The following is a 22,347-nucleotide window of genomic DNA, read 5'->3' as shown; positions in this document are numbered from 1 at the left end:
CAAAAGATTAGCTACTTTGGTCAACGAAATGAAGGTATTAAACTAGATATGTGGACTGAGTAGATGGTAATCAGAGGTGCACTCACTTTCCATGACTGAGCTGTCCTCTGTTCAAAGGACTGCAGATTTTGAAGCACTATACAGAACTGTGTGGTGGATGCAATTTCAAAAAGAGATTCACAGATTTTGGTATATAAGTGAATGCCACCTTGATTTTCTACACCTAACTTTGGAGCACAAACCCCACCATATGTCTAAGGTACATCTATCTTATTATTGTGGATCTGTTTTAAAGTAACATATATTGACTGAGCATTTACTATATTCCAAGGACTACGCTAAGCAATTTACATGTATCTTCTCCTTCAAGAAAAACTGATTGAATTAATAGTAATTGATGTTCATACAAAAGATGAACTATCCTTGGAATTATAGTGACAATTATGAACTCCAGAACATGTGTTGAAGTTATTGGCCATGTGGCCAAATTCTGGGCAATGTGCGGGTCTGCCTGATTCTGGGAAATACACTTGATGAAACTACTTTTAGGCTTGTGACTATTCTGATTAGGTTCAGCTGTACATAGCACAGACTACAAAATAAATATGCCTTTAAACAAGACAGAAGTTTATTTCTCTTTCACTTAAAAGAAGTCAGGAGGTGAAAAGTCCAGAGCTGTATGTCAGTTCCATGGTCATTAGGGACACAGATTTCGTCTATATTTCTGTTTTTATTAGCTATACCTGTTATTATCTATACCTGTTTATTATTAGCTATACCTGATTGTTTTATTTTTGAGGGCTGTTTTAAGGTTTAGAATATGCATTTTTAATTTATCACAATTTACCTTCAAATAATAGTATAATGTAAATTCTAACAATATAATTCCATTTCCTGCTTCCATCCTTTGAGTTCAAATAGTTATTGTGGTCAAGCATTTTACTTCTACTTATATGTTATAATTTTTGCTTTAAATAGTCAATTATCTTTTTAAATTTTTTTAAATGAGGGGAAAGTCTTTTATATTAACTCATGTAGTTATCATTTCTGGCACTTTTCATTCTTTAGCATAAATCCAAGTTTCCATGTGGTTTTGGTTTTTTATGCCAAAGAAATTGCTTTAACATTTCTTGTAATGCAGTTCTGCTGGCAACATTCTCTCAGCTTTTGTTTTCTTTAGCCTTCATTTTTGAAAGATATCTTCTCTAAATATAGGATTCTATGTGACAGACTTTTTTTTCTTTCAGCACTTTAAAAATGCCCTTTCATTGTCTTCTGACTTGCATAGTTTCTAATTAGAAGTTTACTGAATTTTTGTCTTTGTTTCCTTATACATAACCTACCTTTTTTTCCACCAGCTGCTTTTAATCTTTTCTTATCACTAGTTTTCAACAATTTAATGATGTCTTTTGCAGTGGTTTTTGTGAGCATGTGGGAATGTGTGTGTTTATCCTGCTGAGGGCTTACTGAGCTTCTTGAGTCTCTGGATTTATAATTTTCATCAAATTTGAAAATACTTTCAGCCATATTACTAATAATTTTTCTATCACCCCTCTCACCCTCCTCTCATCTGGAACTCCAGTTACACATATATTAGAATATTTGGTATTATCCCACAGATCACCAAGGCTCTCTGGTTTTTTCTTTTTCTTTTTTTTTGGTTTTTGTTCTTCGTGTGCTTTATTTTGGCTAGATTCTACTATGTCTTCAAGTTTACTCATCTTTTCTTATGAGTGCCTAATCTGCTTCTGAGTGTTAATCTGATCCAGTGAAAATTTTATTTAAGAAGTTGCAATTTTAATCTCTAGAAATTCCATTTTTATGTCTTTAATTTCTCTCTTTCAGCATATAGAACATATTTATAATAATTGTTTTAATATTTTGACTGCTAATTCTACCATCTCTGTCATTTTTGGCTTTGTTTATTGACTTTTTTTCCTGAAAATGTAATAGATTACATTTTCCTACTTTGTAATATGTCCTAGTTCTCTTGCTAGTTCCAACGCATCTTCATGCTCTTCCTGCCTACTCTTTAAGTGCTGATGTTCCCAGCACTTAAGACGTAGGCAGGAAGAGCATGAAGATACCTTGATGCTATTATTGGCTCCTCCTTTTCTGCTGTGCATTCTCTCCCTGGCTGATCTCATCTGCTCCCAAAATTTCAGTTACCATCTATATGATGGTATACTCCGATTATATCTTCTGCTGTCCAGATTTCTCTTCAGAGCACTAGATTCATATATATAACTGCCCACTCCACTTCTCCACCTAGATTCAGAGCCATCTCAAACTCAGCATATCCAAAATGAACTCGTCAAATTCTCAAAATGAACTCGTCAAATTCTCAAAATGAACTCCTCAAAATCTGCTCAATGTCTTGTATTCCCTAACTCAGTGAATGGCATCACTAGCTCATAATCATATAAGCCAAACATCTGTGAGTCATCATCTTTCTCCTTCCTTGTAGTAGGTATTGTGGTTCTCTCCTTCTCAGCCTCCATTCTTCTTTTTCTAGGTAATCACCTCAGTTTTCATTGGGATATCCACACCTTCTCATCACAGCTTTGGACCTAGAGGCAGGGCATATGTCTTTATCCTAATATAACTAGCCTCATGCCATCCCCTGGCCACCATGAATCAATTCTTGAGGCTTCTGGGAAAGTTTTCTCTCCTTTCTAAAAGAGTTTTCATAAATACTCGCTCTTCTTCTCTTCTTGGACCTAGATGATGAAACTCACAGCCATAAGAATTGTTGGCAACTGTAAAGCCAATACTAAGGAAAGAAAAGCAGTGAAACAAGAAAGAAACGTGTCCTTAATGACATCACTGAGCTGTTGAATCATTCAGCCCTGTAGCCCATCTTTTCACTGGACTTTCTATCTAGACAGGTCAATATTGGTTTATTGGTTAAGCCAGTTAGAGTTGAGATTTTTGCTGCTTGCAACCCAAAGCATCATAATTGATAACTTTCCTTCACCCTTCACCCCCAGACACAGGCAATTTACTCACTAGGTTCTAGTAATTCTATTCCTTGAATAGTGTCTGATTTCCCTCAGTTCTGTCTCCTGCCACTGCCAGTGCCAGTTCAGGCTCTCATCTTTTTTAAGTGCATAAAATGCATTTCTAAAATGTATACCTTACCAAAATTTCATCTGCGTCCAATCCTGGCATGGCTTTCCCTTGCTTCTAGAAAAGACTCTACATTCTTTGCATATTGTACAAGATTCTTCATGATCTGTCTCCTTTACCTTCTCGTGTCTCCTTTTGCCACTCCCTTCAATCCCATCCTACCACAGGCAATGCTGAACTCTTTGCTGAACCAAACTACTCTTTGATCTCACGCCTCTAGCACTTTACTCTCGCTGCCCTAACCGTAACCCTAACCTATGCTCCCAATGCTCTCACTCACTTGTCCCTTCTCCTTCCTCCACCAAAGCACACAAACACACTAATTCCTAGTCATCCTCAAGTTTAAATGTTCTTTGAAGCATTTCCTGACCCTGCCTGAGTCTGGGGTAACTGTGTGTCAAGGCACCTAGTGTACTTTCCTACTAAAGTATTTATCACACTGAGTTTGTTTATTTACCTGGCTCCTCCTCTGCACAGTAAGCACTTTGAAAACAATAAATCCTTCTTTTACATTCCTGTATTTCTATTTCTGGGAACTAATAAAGTGCCTGAGACATAGTATACTCAATAAATGTTTTTTGAATGAATAATTATGTGGTCTGCAAACATAAGGATACTTGATCTCGAAACTCTCTATCTGAAAACCTTAACTTTTCCTGTGTTTCTGATTTCTAAGCATTAATCTTTTTCTTCCAGAACATGGGGCTCTAGGTAGGCAGAGAAGGAAAACAAGAGAGCTTGGGACAGGTTGCCTATAGTCCTCTGGAGATCCAGTAACATGTCCTGCCTTTCACCACTCTCCTCCACCACCTATTCACACCTGGGTGCCCTGTGTGGGTGTCGACTTAGCTGAGGAGCCCAACAGCATACTCAGACCTTGGTTCAGATTTCTCTTATTGCCAAATGAAAGTTGGCCAATGTATACACCGTAAACAATGTTCAAATTTCCACTTATCTTTTGAACTTATACTTTATGAAATTAGTATTTCTTAAAAATTGTAGGCCTTAAAATTTTAGAAATCTGGATTATTTTGCACTGATCAAGTAAGATACAGCGATCTTAATCCCGAGCTTTACCTTTACTGGCCTTAAAGTTAGATGTGACTAATTGAGCGAAGAGATGAACTACCAGAATCTGACAGTGGCAACGTTCCTAACCGTTTTATAACCTAATTAACTGTTAAGTTATTGGAAGCAACTACCTTTCTACAAGTCTTAGGTTAAAAAAAACAAAAACAAGCAAAGAAAACCTTGAATTTAAGGCAGAGAGGATTCGCCTGAGGGAAGGGAGGGAAATGGTTATTCGTGATTCCGAATTTATGGGATAAAATTAAGCAGCAGGGAAGACCGAGATATGGTGAGGAAGTCAGATTTCACTGGGCACTTATGAGTGGTGAGGGTAGGAGTTGGAGGTGGAGTGAAGTAAGAAGGACTAGCAAAGAGCGGGATCCCTAACAGCACCATAATACAAGGAGGGCCTTGTTCAGCCAGGAGCAGCGCTGAACACGTTCCCTTCCTTAGTGTGTCGGTGAGCATAGTAACAGTGGGGCCGAGCCTCTCCCCTCGAGCATGCGCAGTGCAGAGCGAGCCCGGAAACGTCCTCACCAAGGTACACCTTTTTTCTTCAGAGAACTACAACTCCCAAGAGACCACTCGGCGCCGCGGCACCGCCTCCCGCTGTGGCCCTGCCCCCGTCCCCTCCCTCCGGCCCCGCCCTCCAGCTAGTCCCCTCCCCTCCCTCCGAGAGTGTGTCAGTGACCCAGAGGCGGTGTGAGGCGGAGGAACCGTCGGGGGGTGCCGCCGCCGCCGCCTCCAGCAGCAGCAGAAGCCGCGCCGCGCGTTCGGATTTGCCTCGAGCCCTCCGGGAGCGCATCACAAAGCGGACCCCACGGCTTTCCCTCCGCCCGCGGCTTCTCCAGCGCTCGGCTCTGCGGCCAACTTTCTCTCGCCGGGCTCGGCCGGCAGGCGAGGAAGGCTGCGGTGGAACGCCGGGCTGTCTGCTCGTGCTCCTCGCGCACGCACCCTTCACCCCCCTCGCTCCGGGTCTCGGGGCCGTGCTGGGATTCCGGCCACCAGCAATTGTCCGGTGAGTGTGGCCGCGGCGTGCCGTGGGAGGGGTCGCGGCGGGGCCACCGAGGGATGCGGGCCAGGCAGGCGCGCAACTTCCTCGGCGGCTTCCCCCGGCGGCCGGCCGGCTCTCCCCGCCCGCCTGCGCGCCCCCGCGCCGGAGGCGGCCGGGAGAGGAGTTTGCGGCGTCTGCATCCCGCGCTCTCGCAGGAGGAAGCGCCTTTGTCAGGAGCTGGCGGGCGCCCCCTCCCCCTCCGCCTGAGTGCGGGCGCTCGGCGGCCAAGTCCGAGCCCCGCGCCCTACGCCCGGCGCCGGGCCGCCAGCTGCTGGAGGGGAGCTACGCGGGGGCGGGGAGCAAGATGGAAAAAAGAGAAACAAAGGGGGTTGTGGGCTTTTGTTTCTGCGAATCTGATAACTTCTTCCTTCCTTACATAATACAGACTTCCAAGTTAGTCATTCTTTTTATTGTTAACGATTATTGCCATCATCTTTGCGTGTCCTTCGCGTTTTCTTTCATCTCTGGATCTCAGAGCACTTAAAAACACTAATTAATTACGCCTCCGGGGCCCCTACGAAACACGTTAATAAGCCTGTAAGTGGGTAAACTGAGGTCCAGAAGAGCTCTCTAATTGATGGATACGCTTGCTGTTCCACCGCACCTGGTGTCTGAGGACCTGAAAGCATCTGTGAGTAAGAACTCGTTCTTCAGTGCCCCGTGGAAAAGTTAAAGATGCTCATTTTACTTACAGGCTAACTAAAGTCTAAAAGAAGTCGGGGTGATTGTTAGGTAGTTAAAACAATAACTCTTCTTACATAGTGTTTGAATCTTAAAACCTCAAAAGAGTCTTGAAAAATGCTCCGAGTGGGGAAAATACTGTACATCACAAACTCACCTCACCCATCTACTTTTATTTTTGTACATGCAGGTCTCTTACAAGGCGGGAGAGCAGTGATGGGGGATGGGGGTTGGGGGAGGGAGGGCAGAGATTTTTTTAATGTAGGCAGATTTTAGTCACTACGTGCAAGGAAATGTCTTGGTTTTAATAGCACCAACAACCTTCCCATCGTTTAGTCATCAGATAATTGAGTGAGCACTTCATCCATAAGGCGCTCGTTGTGCTAAGAACTGACGCTTTAAGTGTACGAAACGGTCATCTGTTTGTTTTGGTTCAAAGACTGTGTACTTCTCTTACTCTGCAAAATGTTATTTTGTTTTCTTAGCAGCTGATCTTTTGTTTTTGAAATGGCTTTGTCTTTTTCTACATTGAATATGTGTTACTTTTATAGCTGAGCAGAATCGTAAGAATGTTGTTGTTGTTGTTGTTTAGTTTGCATAGTAGTGTGAATTTAAATTTTTGAATTGTGGAGAAGGTTCAGTTTCTCCAGTTCTTCGGTTTCAGTTTATGACGTTTTCTTTGTAGCTAACAGAGAAAATGTTTTCTCGGTGTGATCAGATTTATATCTTTCAAAACATTGTCCTTCTTGTACAAATACAGCATATGAATTCCATATGTTTTTTATTCACATCAAAAACCTCTTCTGGAGGAAAATACATAATTCTGAGGACAAGTTTGTTTATTTTGGTAGTTGAACCAAACTGGAAGGTAACTAAAAATTTAAATCAAGCATCATTTCTACTAGTTATTTCCTGAGATGAATAATGATCAGAACTGTAGTAACAGTACTTTCTCTTACCCTAAATTCTCTTGAATTTAATTTTGTATTTTATAGTTGCCCCCAGATTTTAGATTCTGGTGGTCCCATCAGAAAAGAAAAAGACATTTGTTATTTTAATATTTTTTCCCCCAATCCTCTAACCTGTCCCTTTTCTGTAGTATGTTGAAAGAGATCTTGAGTTTAAAAAATTGAAAAATAAGTTGTTAGGAACATACAGTTAAGTGTATGGAAAATTGTATGTAGTGAAGTGGTTATAATACGCATCTAATAAATTTAAGACTTTTAAAGAGAAAACTGCCACCTAGGTTTTTATTAATATTATAGAAGTGCTGTAATGTAATAATAGTAGTATTTATTGACTTGAAAAAAAAGTGATCTGGGAATTGTGCCTTAGTGGCGGATTTGGGGGAGGGGGGGCGGAAATCTGTGCTCTCCTTAAAATTTTCATTTAGGTGACCTTACAGTTGGTTATGTTGAACTTTTTCTGTAGCGTTTACAAACCAGATTTGCCAGAGGCATTTGTACTTTAAGGTAGTTACTAACGCAATGTCTGCTCAGTCACTGGAGTCCAAAGACAGAAGTTAGTGTTGACTGTCAAAGGCTGGCATTGCAGGTTTCCTAGTTTCTTTGGGACCCCTTAAAGGAAATGAGTGAAAAGTACAGAGCAGGGAACTGAGTCTAGTACTGCTGAGCTACTGAGCCAAGTTTCAAGGGGAAGCCTGAGTGTGTTTGGCTTTGTCTTTGTTTCAGCTTCCTTTCAGGTTGTCAAAATGCCACTTGTATGTGAAGAGTTCTGTCAATTCAGAATATGCCTTATTGTGGTTGTCCAGTAGGTCAGATGATAAGGACTATAGTAGTCCTGCTCTGTGAACAATTGTTTTCAGACAGAAGCTTCTGTAACTGATAGAGATTTTAAGCTGGAGGAGGTAGAATTGAAAACTATCCTAACATTCTTGCATACATACATCTTACCATGGCGTATCAATATAGACCTATTCTCATATTTGTTAAATCAGAAAGGCTTATATGGATTATTTCATCTGTTTTAACTGTATATATGAAAACATAATGACAAACACATGATGGCACTGAGAGATGGTTCTAGGAGTTTCTTTGGAAAAATCATCTGATTTCATAAAGTTACATTTGTGTCTTTTAATTGAGGAGAATAAAACAAATTTAAAAGCCAGTAGAAAGAAGAAAATCAGTAGAATGAAGGAAACCTGGTGAAGATGTTTTTATAGAGTACAATATTACAGATTCCTGACAACATTGTATAAGGGACAAAATTCTAGCTAAAGTCTGTGAACAGTGAATTCCACTTAGCATTTTCTGTTTATAGATCTCTAGCCATCTTTTCATGATTCTCTCTAAATATATCACACAGGAAAAGTAAATGGAAAGCATTTTTTCAAGGGATTTGGGTTGTTGGAGTTTTTTTTTACACATGTGGTAGTGGAGATTTATTGTTTTTCTTTAAGTTTGACCTCTGCCAGAGAACATTTTCCCCAGACTAATGTGTGGGAACCTCAAAACAAGAAAAATTGGACACTGAAAGAACTAGATATAATTTCAAGTTGTACCACTAGCTTTTTTTATGTTCTCTTGAAAGATCCCTTCTAATAATTGTTCCTTCCAAAGGCTCAAAATAATTGCACTTAGTAGGTCCTACGTAGTTTTTGTCTTTGCTGAATGAATTTACAAGTAATAAAGAGAAAGCACAAGATTTCCTGAGTCAGAGAATTTCTGCTTTTTTTCTTTTTAAATAGAAGTAACTGATGAACATGTGATTGGAGCCCTTCAATTAGCATAGCTTCCTTCAGAAATAAAGAGGAAAAGAGCTTCATCAGGTGATTTAAGAGAACTGAATTGCAGATGAGTCTAAGAACACCTGATTATTTTTTCAGAATGTTGTACATGATGTTTTAGGTTTTTTGCCACAATAAACTCCGTTTCAGAGAAGTAGAGTTCTACATGTTACTCCTTTTGTCACGCCTGTAATGCTTTTTTACACCTCAAAATACCATTTACAGAAAAATAGAATATGTTGCTGGTGCCTGTGGGAAAATTCTGATGTTTGTCATCCCTCAGTTAATCGTGACCATTCATGTAGTTAAAAGTTTTTAATTGAGTACACATGTAATTTACTTCCTTTTCAAAGAATTTATTGCTGATTTTTATTTTATAAATGAACCTCTTGGGATGTTGCTAGTTCTAAAAATATGTAGTACCCCCCAGTTTCCCACCATGTTCTGCAGTTTCTTTTTCTATTAATTTTTTGGCTGCAATTTGCTTTTTCCCCTAAATTGTCTAAAATGAGCTAAGAAATGTTTAAACATACTTGGCAAGAAATACAGTCAGTAATTTATTATGCTAAGCTTCAGCTGAATTTCCAAATACAAGGTATGTTGAATCTGTTTTAGAGATAGAAGTATACTTACTTTGAAGGGGGCTAAAGCAGGGATATAGCCAGTAGATTTCATCTTGGGTACCAAATCTGATTGCCTGGTGGTGATTGCCTGGAGTGTTATGTTTAGAAAATTGGGAGTCCCGGTTCAGACTCAGCAGGAGCGAGTGCTGTGATCAGCAATTTCTGCAGTTGGGTGGGCGGTGGGCTTTTGGCATGAATGCCAAATACTCATTTTGTACTTATTGGATGCCTTTTATGTGTCAGACACTGGTCTAGATGCTGATATCACACAGACTAAAATCTCTGCCTTATGGTATTTACATTCTAATAACAAGACACAGACAATAAAAAGGTAAAATATTTTGTGTTTTAATGACAAATGACCTGGTTTCTTTAAAAAATAAATAATAAGAAATGGGGGGGCGGATATAAGATTAAAAGCAACTAAAGGGGCATATCCACCAAATGTATTATGTGGACCTTAGATCCTGCTTTGAGCAAACTAACTGTAAAAGGACATTGATGAAAAATTTGGGAAATTTGGACATTGATGGGTATTTAATAAAAAGGAATTGTCAATTTTTTAGGGTGTAGTAATGTTTTATGGTTTTAAAACAAGAGTCCTTACCTTTTGGAGGTATATTTATGAATTAAAATATATCTGGATTTTTTTTACTTTAAAATAATTTGCAGGGGAGAGGAGCATAGATGAAACAATATTGGCCATATATCGAAAAATTTTTGAAACTAGATAATGGATACATGAGATTTCTTATATTCTCTCTTCTTTTGTGTATGTTTGAAAATTTCCATAATTAACAGTTTTACACACACAAATAAAGCAGAAAGGGGGAAGAGGGAATATGTGGGATGTTAGTATGGGATGGGAGTGAGAAGGTGATAGTTATTTGAGTAAAGACCTGAAGGAGGTGAGGGAGTAAGCCTTGCAGGTAATCTTGGGGCAGGACATTCCAGGTGGAGGGAACAGTGAGTACAGTGACCCTGAGATTGGAGCTTGATTGGAATGCAAGAAATTACAAGAAAACCAGTGTGTCTGGGTTAGAGTGAGAGAGAATAGCAGGGGATAGTCAGAAATATAAAGGAAGGGTAGAGGAGACCAGATGGTATAGGACTTGGTTGTCCATCCTTCCTTTAAAGTAAGGATATTTATTTTATACACTTATCTAAAATAAGTCTAGTTTAGTCCCCCTGGAAGCTCTACACTTATTTCAACAATACTAGCATTACTCAAATTTTTTTGGTTCTTTTTTTTTTTTTTTATTGCCTTCTAAGCCAGTTTAAGAGCCACACATGAACAGAGCTCATTACTTTCTATTTCCGCCTTGTTTTTAAGGAAAAGGGGGGTATTAGCCACATGATACCTTATTTATCAGATATGACTCAGAAAGGATTTTGACAGAAAGAAAATAGGAAATAACTTCAGGCTGTTTGTAAATGTCAGATCTACTCTGAGAAGGCCATTACTGTTTCTGAAAATCAGATCCACCCATAGACTAAAGAGGAATTTTAATAATGTTCTGGACAATTGTAGCATCATTTAAAGTAAGGATATAACCTGTGAGAGTGACTAATATGGAAGAGACTATACTCATTTGGATATTTAAGTTCTGTCTCATACATTAAAACACATAACATATACATACAAGACAATGCATATTTCTAAAGTATTCAAAACAGTCATTGCTGATAAGTTTCATTTGTGTCATGCATCCAAGACTGAAGAGATGGCATTCATCGTTGTAATGAAATTGTATAACTTTCTTGTTGCAATGGCATACACTTGGGAATTGAAAGACTAGCACACGTTTAGTGTTAGGAATCTGGCTTTCAAGTCTTCTTGTATTCATGCTTCAAATCTCAGATTAGTAATTTTTTCAAGAACATGCTGATTTCCCATAAAGAACTCTTTTTAAATCTTTTTTTTTTTATAATAAATTTATTTATTTTATTTTTGGCTGCGTTAGGTCTCCGTTGCTGCGCGCGGGCTTTCTCTGGTTGCGGTGAGTGGGGGCTACTCTTCGTTGCGGTGCGTGGGCTTCTTACTGTGGTGGCTTCTCGTTGCAGAGCACGGGCTCTAGGCTCGCAGGCTTCAGTAGTTGCAGCACGCAGGCTCAGTAGTCGTGGCCCGCAGGCTCATTAGTTGTGGCGCACGGGCTTAGTTGCTCCGCGGCATGTGGGATCTTCCCGGACCAGGGCTCGAACCTGTGTCCCCTGCATTGGCAGGCAGGTTCTTAACCACTGCGCCACCAGGAAAGTCCCTCTTTTTAAATCTTTATTAAAATTATCGAAAAATCAGTCCTCATCCTCCAAATGTTTGGAAGCCCCACCCCCAGAAAAAGCCCTCCATAAATATGGGTTTTTAAAATCTACTTAAAGGGCAATATACATGTAGAGATTACTAGTTTTGAATATTTTTATACTAGTTCATTTTTTTTTATAAGAATAAGTTTTCCAACCTGAGAAACTAAAAATATTTCAGTGATTTTTACTCTACTGATAACACTGAATAAAGAAGACATCCTTTTTCTAGTTAATTATGCGTAACGGGAAGGCACAATATTTTCTTTAACCAATAATGTGTAGAATATAATGGGATTAAGTAGAATTTGTGAAATGTTATTATATAATAGATTGCAAAAAGTGACCACTAAGCATGTAAGTATATAACTGTATAAGGAATACTTTAACAAAGCTTCCTATTTTTCAGAAAATTGTTAGGAATCTAGTTCTTTAATTCACTCAAGAGTTTTTGTCCCTTTGGTGGATAGATAGATAGGTAGATAGCCAAACCCTTTCTTCATATACTGCACATACTATTAGGATTGAGCTGCTAGGCTGGATTATTTAATGCGTTTTAAACACTAACCTATGAGCATGGAACACAGAGCCCATGTTTAATATCTGGGCTTTCCACTAACTCTGAAAGTCTTTTAAAAGCTATCTTTGGTTCATCTGTAAAATAAAAGTGGTGGTAGTTTTTCAGAAAGGACTTTGAAATTCTAAGGCGGTGACTGTACTTATGTGTGGCTCGTTTTAGAAATAGCTTTCAGTCTTTTGATTTGGTGGTAGGATTATGAATCTGTTTTTCATTTCCATTTTTGTGGAATAAATAACTTCTGAGGGAGGAGGAAGAGAAAGAGAGAGAGGGGAGGGAGCAAGAGAAGGAAGGAAAGAAAAAAATTGGTTCTCACAAAATAGTAAACATGACCATGGATAGATAATTCTTGTAACTTGAATCTATTTAAGTGTCCGTGACCTAATGAGCTAAGACTCAAACTTATAAATGAAGTAGAGAATAGTAATGATAATACACCTTCTATTTTAAGAAAAAAAGTTGCTTTGCAAAAGGCACATGTTATATTTCATGTTGACTTAAACATTATGACCATGATAAAGCCTGTACTTCATCTTGGAATTGATGATGATGATTAACAGTAGTTAAGAATTATATGGAAATTCAGTCTATTACTTAAGCTCTATAGATGGTTGCAGCATCAGGTTCTAGGTTATTCCTTTCACCTTGTGCATTGCAAATACTCATATTCCACATCCCTGCCTCTCTCACTTCATCTCTCTCTCATGCTCATCTCTCCATCACTCTCACTGGCTCTGTTTATCTTCCTTCGCCAGCTTTAGTAGTGCCCATTGCTCTTATACAGTGTTTTCTACATTTGTCTGCCATTTTTTATATTAATAAAGAGGGCTTGGAATGAATTAAGGACCTAAAAGAAGTGACATGTAGATGGCAAGTATAACACTTTCCCTATTTGTGTCTTATGTGCTTAGCTTCTTTTTATCTTGTGCTGTTTTTGGTGTGTATTCTGGTTGAGGGATGGTATATTGCATTAGCTGGCACTAACTGACCTATAGGATGGAATACTTTTTGAACTCAGTAATGTAGGAAATAGTAATAAACTCATTGATTTGAAAGCCTTATAAGTTAATCCTGCATCTAGCCAGAATCTATACTTAAACTAGCCTAGTGGAATTTCAAAAGCTGTTTTCAGCTCTTGGTGTATGTTGTTGTCTTTTCTGAAAATGTCAAACAATCAGGGACTTCATCATCACTGTAATAATAGTTAATCATAAATGGCCTTGGGGAAAAACTGTGTCTAGACTCATGTTGAGCTGCTTTTTGACAGTCGAGAGGAAAGTAGAAAAAGATCAGTAATATGGTGAAGTCATTTATAACTTCTTCCTTCCATAGAATGAAATATGAGGTGAGTGGCCCTGATTTTTTGCTAGTTGTAGTGTTCAACAACATGTCAGTTGGCTTAATCTTCAGAAGGCACAATTAAATTTAATTTTATTTTGTAACAATAAACGAAAACAATTGGAGGTGTGTGGTTCTTCAAAACCTTAGTGTTGTATTCCTGGTTCTTGGCAGATACTATCCACAGTACTTCATGTTTCTGGGGATTTATGCCAGATTTAATGAACTGCATGTACTGGAAACACTCAAAGCTGATTTTCTTTAATTTTAGACTGCAGTTAACATAATGGATTTTTCTTCGAATTGTCTCTCACTACCATACTTTAAAACTTACCAAAGGACCAAAACATCCAAATTACAAAGTTAAGTTTATCATTCATGAGAAAATGTGTGAAATGTGTCTCTTTTATAAAGTTCTGGCTGCTTCTAATTAGGAACCACAGCCCTATAGACAGACTTCATGTATCTGAAAGCTTTTCAAATTTACTTATTGCTTTACTGTAATTTTCATTTAAAATGGGATGACTCAGTCTCTGAATTAGTCCTATCAGTTCACTGAAGGAGTTATGAATTTTGAGGTGGACTACCTTTTTTAAATTTCATCACCAACAGCACTTCCTCAACAAAAAGTAAATCCCATTTTGCTGAAGCTTCTTGATTATATCTCTTGTAGAAATGGCACGCCAGTTTATCTGCGTATAGTTGAGCTCTTAAAAGACCAGTCTTTTAAGGCTTCCGCCAGAATTTGCCTCTTGAAGCTGTGTTTAAAATGGCTTCCAAATAGGATTTGGTAGTTTTCCAAACTGAATAGGCTGTTAATGATTCAGTATGCCCCGTCATTCTCCTCCTACTTCTTAAATTGAAAGCTCCTTCATAGCATCTAGGTGCCCTGAGTCATCATGGCTAAATTCTAAAGAAGAATTTGTCAAATGGAAAAACTTGCCATGAAGTAAAAATTGTCAGAAAACAATCTGAGTCAGAGATAATTCATTGATCACAGTGATACAACTTAGAGGTTGTGGGCTTCATTTAAATCTTTGAATGTACTTACATGTAAGTCTTTATCATAGGACTTGTAAATTCTGAGGACTTATTTATCCCCAGTTAAATTTTAATTGGTTTGATTTTTATTATCTATTACACAAAAATGATTTATTATTATTATTTTTAAATAAGTATATCAGAAAGGAGAAGCAGTATGATTCAGGATAAGAAAGTCTCTTGATTCAGAAGTCAAGAGACATAGAGTTCCAGTCCGTTTATTTAGGATGTATCCACTACCTCACATATTTCACTTAACCTCGCTGAGCCTTAGTTTCCTTTCTTTACAAGGAAGGTCAGCAACTCTATGAGAGCCCTCTTTGGAACCAATCCATGGCAGATAAAGCTAATAACTGACTTCACAGTGGCTTTAGACTCCTTTTTGGTACAGCACTGTCAGCAGCTATATGGCTGGCATTCTAGATGAAATCTGTCCTTTCGACCTTATAAGATCTCTTCCAACTCTGTGAATCCATGACTTTAAACGATTTGCCTATAGGAAGTCTCTCTCTCCAAGTCTTTACTGTCTTTTCACATGAGCGTTCAGGGTTGAAACTTACTATGTGAATTTAAAAATTCTTTGTGGTCAGGGATAGCATGTTTATGTTTCACATAGTACTGTAGACTGAATGTTTATGTCTCCCCAAAATTCATATGTTGAAACCTCAACCCCAATATGATGGTATTTGGAGGTAGGGCCTTTGGGAAGTAATTAGGTCATGAGGGCAGAGCCAGCACACAGCAAAAAGACGATCTGTGAATCTGGAAGTGGGCCCTCACCTGACACCAAATCTGCCAGTGCCTTGGTCTTGCACTTCTCCATCTCCAGAACTGTAAGAAATAAATCTCTATTGTTGATAAGCCATCTAGTCTATGGTATTCTGTTATAGCAGCCCGAATGGACTAAGGTATGTTGTGATATTAAGAACAGATGATTGGAGAAAATTCATGGGGACACTGAAAATTCCAAGTGAAGTGGAAACAAGTAAAAATGGTCAGTGATAACTCATTTCAACTCCTAAGTGTTTCTGTGGCAAAACCCTCAGGTTAGTGAAGTTCAAAGTGATGTTGTGTCTGTTTGGAGGGCACGTAATGAAGCAGAACGAATACTAAACTGAGAGACAAGAAGCCTGAGTTCTGGGTCTGCGAACTTTTTAAGCTAGTTAGTGTCTTCATCTGTGTAATGATAACAGACCAGTGCTTCTCAGACATTAATATAGTGTACGAATTATCTGGGGGTCATATTAAGATGCATATTCTGACTTAGTAAGTCTGGATGGGCCTTGAGATTTTGCATTTTTAACAATCTCCCAGGTGTGCTACTACTGTATGCCGTGGACCACACTTTGCTTTTAAAAAAGTACTGTGATGGTATGAGGCTCTTTCTGGCTGGGTCTTTAAATCTTAACTCTACTTCTTTCTCTCCAACTGTTTCACATCGGTTCATTAAGCTTGTTCTTTTGGAAGCCTCTTGTTTTCCTAGACTCATCCCTTATTTTCTCAGTCTGGCAGCTTCTTCAGTTTTGCTGTCTTTCTTTTTCCAGAACCAACTTCATAGGTGGTCATTCAAGTTAGAGGTACAGTAGTATAATAGAAAGAGGCTTTGAGTTGAAGAAAACTGGATTCAGATCCCTCCCCCACTGGTTAGCAGCCTTGGACAGTTGACTCAGTTTACCTCTCAAAGCTTCGAATACCTTCCAAGTAGGGCTGTTGAAAAGAATAGAAATAATATATAAAGCCCTCAGCACTGTGTCAAGCATAAAGTAGGTGCTCAAAAATCAGAAGCTATTTTTATTCTTCTTATTGGCATCCTGATTTGGTTTTGTAGAGGAGAAAAAAGCCGTGGAGATCACTTATTATCTCCATGTTGCTAAATCCAGTGACACTTTTCCAGTATTTATCTTACCCTGACCTCTCAGCAACATTTGACATTGTTGCTACTTCCTACTTTTTGAAACATTCTTCTTCACTTCCAGGACACCATATACCTTACACCAACACCTTAATGCTGTTGCTTTTTAATCTCTTTCAGAAGCTGCTGCTGTTCTTGCAGAATCCTAAATTTTTGAATTCCACAAGGCTTGGTCTTTTTTTTTTTTTAATTTATTTTTTGGCTGCGTTGGGTCTTCGTTGCTGTGTGCGGGCTTTCTCTAGTTGTGGCGAGCAGGGGCTACTCTTCATTGCGGTGTGTGGGCTTCTCATTGTGGTGGCTTCTCTTGTTGCGGAGCATGGGCTCTAGGCGCACGGACTTCAGTAGTTGCAGCACGCGGGCTCAGTAGTTGTGGCTCGTGGGCTCTAGAGTGCAAGCTCAGAAGTTGTGACGCACGGGTTTAGTTGCTTCACGGCATGTGGGATCGTCCCAGACCAGGGCTCGAACCCGTGTCCCCTGCATTGGCAGGCGGATTCTTAACCACTGCGCCACCAGGGAAGTCCAAGGGTTAGTCTTAGGTTCTCTTCTCTTATTCTGTACTCTTCCTAGGTAATTTCTTTTGTAGAACATTTCCAGGTTTATATTTCCGTCCCAAGCTCCAGATTTGTACATATAATTGTTTCCCATGGATGTCTCAAAGGTAACTCAGATTCTCAGGTTCAAAGTCAAACTAATGGGAATCTCAAGAGTTATTATTTATCTCCTAAGAACATTAATAACTCCTGAGAAGGAGTTAAAGAATTAATATGTAAAAGTCTTTGAAAAATGCCTGGCACTTATGATAAGCACTGCATACATGTTAAGATTATTACTTATTATTATCTCAGGTTTACAGGAGAGGAAACTGAACCTCAGTACAGTTGGTCCAAGTCTCACACCTATTAAATGACAGTGACAAGAGTCAACATAGACAGTCTGACTCCAGAACTCCCTTAACCACTCTATTTTACTACATCTCAACTAATAAGAATTTATCTCATCCTTTTGCACACGGACTCCAAATTAATGGTCTCGTCGTGATCCTAAGAGTATTGTAATTCATTCCAGCAAACACATCTGGTGTTTAAAATGTAGAAGATCTAAAATACGCAGGTAAAATTTCACTTCAGTAAGATATGAGAAGCACAATGATACACATCTTAATTCCATTTTATTCCATGTGTATTTTTTGGTTTTTTCCCTTTCTTGTTAGCAGTTAAGTCACAAAAATCCCTAGAAAATGGAAGTACTAATTCTGTATTACTCTGAAGTGACTTGAGTTGTTGTCATTTACTTACTCTGTTAAATCCTCTTTAGCTAAAATTTTCAGAATGACTTGGGGGCTCGATAGCATGTTGTATCCACATGATATGCTTAAAATCAATAATTTTTATGATTTTGATTAACTATTACCTCTTTTGAAATTATGTAGTGATTTGTCTGTTTTCAGGAGTCTAAGACATTTCAATTTCCCAAGGAATCTGTCTTTGAATTTTAATTTTATCGACTGATTTTCAAATAAGAACTTTGATTTTAGCATTATATCTTTGTATTAGAGTCTAGATGTAGTTGAATCTGCTGAATTTTATAAGCTTTAGTCTCTGACTCTCATTTAACTGTTTAGTAAAAAGCACATCTGGATATTATTTACAGTTTCTAAAGAGGATTTACTTCCCCCCTACCCACAATTACTTATTCCTTTTTTCCATTGTTGATTTTTTATTCTTATTCCTTTGCGGCAAAAAAAATTTTTTTTTTATTTTGTATTAAGACAGTATAAAGGCAGAAGATATAAAGTCTTTCATAGTCTTTGAACTTAGCAGGGGGTGGGGGGTTCTTGAGAAGGAGAGTGGATTTTGAAAAACCAGAATCATCTATGGGGAAGAGTCTGTTTTTACCTTGTTTGTGGAACTGAATTCTATGACCTAGTGTATTTATTATTGGAAAACACTTAAAATAGTTGTTATATCAGCTTAGACTGTATTTTGACAGAAAACTCCATTCAAACTGGCTTAAGTAGGGGTGAGCCCGGGGGGGGGGGGGGGGGGAAGGAGATTTATAACGGTTTGTGTAAACTGGTCCAGGATAGGTGTGGCATCAAGAATGGCTCCACCCAAGGCTCAAATAATGTCATCAAGACTCAATTTCTGTATGTTTCTTGGCACTGCTTCCTCAGTGTTAGCTTTGTTCTCCAGCCCTACATAAGCAAAAGATAACTTCAGTCCCTTCAGCCCCTAAATCCTTAGAGTCACGCGTATCTGGAAAGATTAACCATCTTTTTCCTAGAAGTCCCAGCAAAAGTCTCACTGCATCTCATGGGCTCATAGTAGCCCACTTCCCTTGTAGCCAAGGGAATGTGAAGTTTGGATTGTCTGGGACAGAGCCATGTACCCAGCTATCGAATTTGAGGGTGTAGTCAACTACACCAAGACACACATAAACTATATGTATTTACAGTAAGGGAATGAAGATATCATTATACCACCAGAAGAGTGAATGTTTTTTGGGCAGTGGAAAATAGATGTATTTTATAGTATCTTTTCCATATTAAGAGTTAGCACTCAAAGACCAATTTGATTTTTTTTAATTTAGTATTTAGCGCTAATTTGGAATTTGTATAATTTCACTTCCAAATTACTGTTTAAAGCAATATGTAAATGGGAATTGCTAGACTTTTCACCTCTGAAGAGCTTTGGGAATGTATCAAAATTTAAAATTTGGTGCTATGTTAACAAATACCATACTACTAATTTTCCTATTATCTATGGCAATCCAGTTTGTTGATAGCTAGTTCTTGTGATATAGGGCAGTGTCTTTATGGATTAACATCTTTTGCTAGTTTGACACTTCTTTAATGCCTTAAGCAGACTGGGCTCTTGGACCAAGAACTTCATAAAGAACCATAAAATCGAATATTCTCTCCTGGACACTCAGGGCCTTGGTGAGAGGAGGTGGAGTAAGGGGCGATAAGGGACACTAGTAAAGACATTACATATTGATTTCTATGACTGATTTTAGTCTGAAAATGAAAACTTGGTTCTTACTGAAAAAATAAGATACCCATTGTAGGGTTTTTCTTGCTTTTCAACATCAAAAATATGAAATGAAGTGGCAAATGATATTTACATTTCAGTCTCTAATATAATCATTTAGCTATCTCCTTCTAGTTTTTATGTTACATTAATATGTATATGAATGAGTACATCCATCCCCATAAGGCTTTAACATTCTATAATCTCTAGGAAATTTTAGTTTTTTTCTTTTAAATTTCTTGATACCCCAGAAATATTTATGCTTTATCCACCAAAATTAAAATGAAGACTCCAAAGGATCTAATGTAAATGTATAATTAACATCATCTTTTTCTTTATTATTAAGTGCTGCAAAATGAGCAAAACACTCTCTTCGGGGAGTTTTCAGCTTTCATAGGAGATAGCACAAGGTCATACATAACTGTAATGCAAAGCTGGATATAAGGATAAGAGTTCAGGGGATGAGGAAAAATTTCCTGATTGGAAAAGGAATATCAAATGGGTCTTGAAACATTAACAGAATTTTTTACAGGTAAATAGGGATAACATTAAAAGTTACTGTTTACTGAGCATTTATTGTATATTCAGTTTCATTTTTGTCAAAAACGTGTGTTATATATGACATAGAGAGGGACAGCCATGGCACTTTATACTTGGGAAGAAGTTGGAAAGAATTTGAATTACAATGGATTTAAAAGACACATGCTTTAAAACTTAAAAGTTGAAGTAATGGAGCTTATTGGGGCACATCAACTGGGGAGCTTTCTATTTCAGCCACCACAGTAACTCTTCCTAGTATAAATACTAGTTGAGAAGCATTTCTAACAAAAATTACATTGTTTCTCTGTAGGTAATCAATGATTTGAATAAAAACTTAACAGTACATACATTGCCTTAGGGGGTGCTAAATTAATGTTCTAACATTAGAGTCATTATTAAAGAAATCCCTGTAACGGTATTTGGATCAGCAGTATTACCAATTGCAGACTGTATTCTACATCTTCTAGAATCAGCAATGTATTTATTTATGTGGTTTTTATATAGGTGTTAGTGCATTTTACAAATATAGGATGGTTCATTTAAAGTGGATTTTCCACAATACATTGTGACATTAAATGAGTGATCTTAGAAAATTTATAAATAGTCTGAATATTTACTGAAGAACATTTTTATAATAAAAAAGGGAGTAATATATTTCATGAGTTATTAAGAATTTAAGTCTTTTTAAGTCTTAAAAAGAGCAATTAGACAAAGCCTATTCGAATGATTATAATTGCAGTTTATTGAATTATATGAAAAAGAGCCCAAATTAGTTTAAACAAATAAGATCTGAATCTGTGGTATTGTGTGCCTAGTATTTTTTTCATTGAATGTCAGGGGTATATTAAAGTGCCTACATTTATGTTTCTCTACAAAAGATTGTTCTGACAGTAAGTGGAAGTCATTTTCACCATTTATTGCTGTCTAAAAATTTCCCTTGACTTCACATTTTGTTCTGAATGTCTTGGTTTCTTTCCTCCACCTACACAATATTGAAGGCAAGTGAAGCAAGAGTTGCAATATGAATTTGAGAACCCTGGCTTTTCTTTTTCCAAAACAAAATACACCTTTATTATAAGGTTGCTTTTTATTGCTACCAAAAAAAGGGCTTTTTGGCAAGTGTTCAATAAATGTGTGAATAACCTAATTGATTTAGTGGAATGAATAGGAAGCTTTGCTATTTGTCTTTGTAGATACTTGGCTCAGTAAACACAGTGATAGACCAAATGCTATATGGTCAAAGGTAAAAACAAAACCAAAAAACTCCAAAGGCCCTCCAAACTTACAGATCCAAATAGCAATTTCTTGTCTATGTCAGGGCCTTCAAATAGGAAGAGCAATATGTTAATTAAATCTTATTTCTATTATGAAAAATAATCATGTTAACGCACATAAAACTCAGTGCTTTGACAAATGTTAATATGTGAAAATATTCATAGAGGAATTCAATCATTCAGTCCTCTTTAAGCATTGTAAATTGTATGAAATTCAAAGATATGTGTGGAAATTTAAACATACTATATAGTCTGCAATAAAACTCCAGTAAAGGCAGGAAGCATAATTAGGACAAACAATTAAAGATAACAGTAGAAGCAAATTAAGAATTTTTTAATAACTCATTACAGATGTCATATTAGTTCAACTCAGTCTGTAACTCTGGTTAAAAATGAAAAATTTGGGGGGGTGGGATGGGGAGGGTGGGAGGGAGGGAGATGCAGGAGGGAGGAGATATGGGAACGTGTGTATATGTGTAGCTGATTCACTTTGTTATAAAGCAGAAACTAACACACCATTGTGAAGCAATTATACTTCAATAAAAATGTTTAAAAAAAAAATGAAAAATTTTAGGAAAATTTTGAGGGCGTGTAAAAAAATATATATATATTCTGTAGTGGGAGAGGAAAAAAGAAAGAAATGGTGGTGGCAATTAAAATGTATACGGTACTTTTAAAAAGTACATTTACAAATCTGATCGCTTAGTTTTAAAAGCATAGACCTGTATAGTGTATAACTTTATTTGCTTATAAGACCATTATATGGTTAAAATAGGAAACCTCAGAAGAATTCTAGGAGGAAAAGGTGTTTTCCCTAATTTTAATGACTCCTTTAAGATAAGAATATTTTTCATTTAATCTTTGTATCTATAACTCCTGGCACAGTACCTGATCCATAGTAGGCCCTTCATAAATGTTTACAGAACTAACCTTAACTTTAGAAATTTCAGGATAGACAGTGTTATTTTTCTGGCCTTTAAAACCGTACTCTCCCCCAACCCCCCAGCACACACACACACCTTTGTATGTCAGTT

The 22,347-nt window shown here is 37.6% G+C and overlaps 1 protein-coding gene across 3 annotated transcripts in view; it reads left to right on the top strand.

The window, feature by feature from the left end:
• The window catches only part of PELI1 (pellino E3 ubiquitin protein ligase 1), a 95,243-nt gene that overhangs the window by 39,691 nt on the left and 33,205 nt on the right, over positions 1 to 22,347 (top strand). Inside the window, exon 1 of one of the 3 annotated variants that reach the window (XM_068564829.1) lies at positions 4,909 to 5,215. The exons of 1 other annotated variant lie outside the window; for it this stretch is intronic. The gene's annotated coding sequence lies outside the window, so the exon portion shown is untranslated. Of the gene's footprint in view, positions 1 to 4,908; positions 5,216 to 22,347 lie in introns of those variants that run through there. One more of the 3 variants, XM_068564827.1, reaches the window with a different exon arrangement.

This window comes from Eschrichtius robustus, chromosome 15 (assembly GCF_028021215.1).
Source record: "Eschrichtius robustus isolate mEscRob2 chromosome 15, mEscRob2.pri, whole genome shotgun sequence".
NCBI classification, from domain to species: domain Eukaryota; kingdom Metazoa; phylum Chordata; class Mammalia; order Artiodactyla; family Eschrichtiidae; genus Eschrichtius; species Eschrichtius robustus.
The sequence above is the reverse complement of the archived record's forward strand: the minus strand, read 5'-3'. Positions and strand labels throughout refer to the sequence as shown.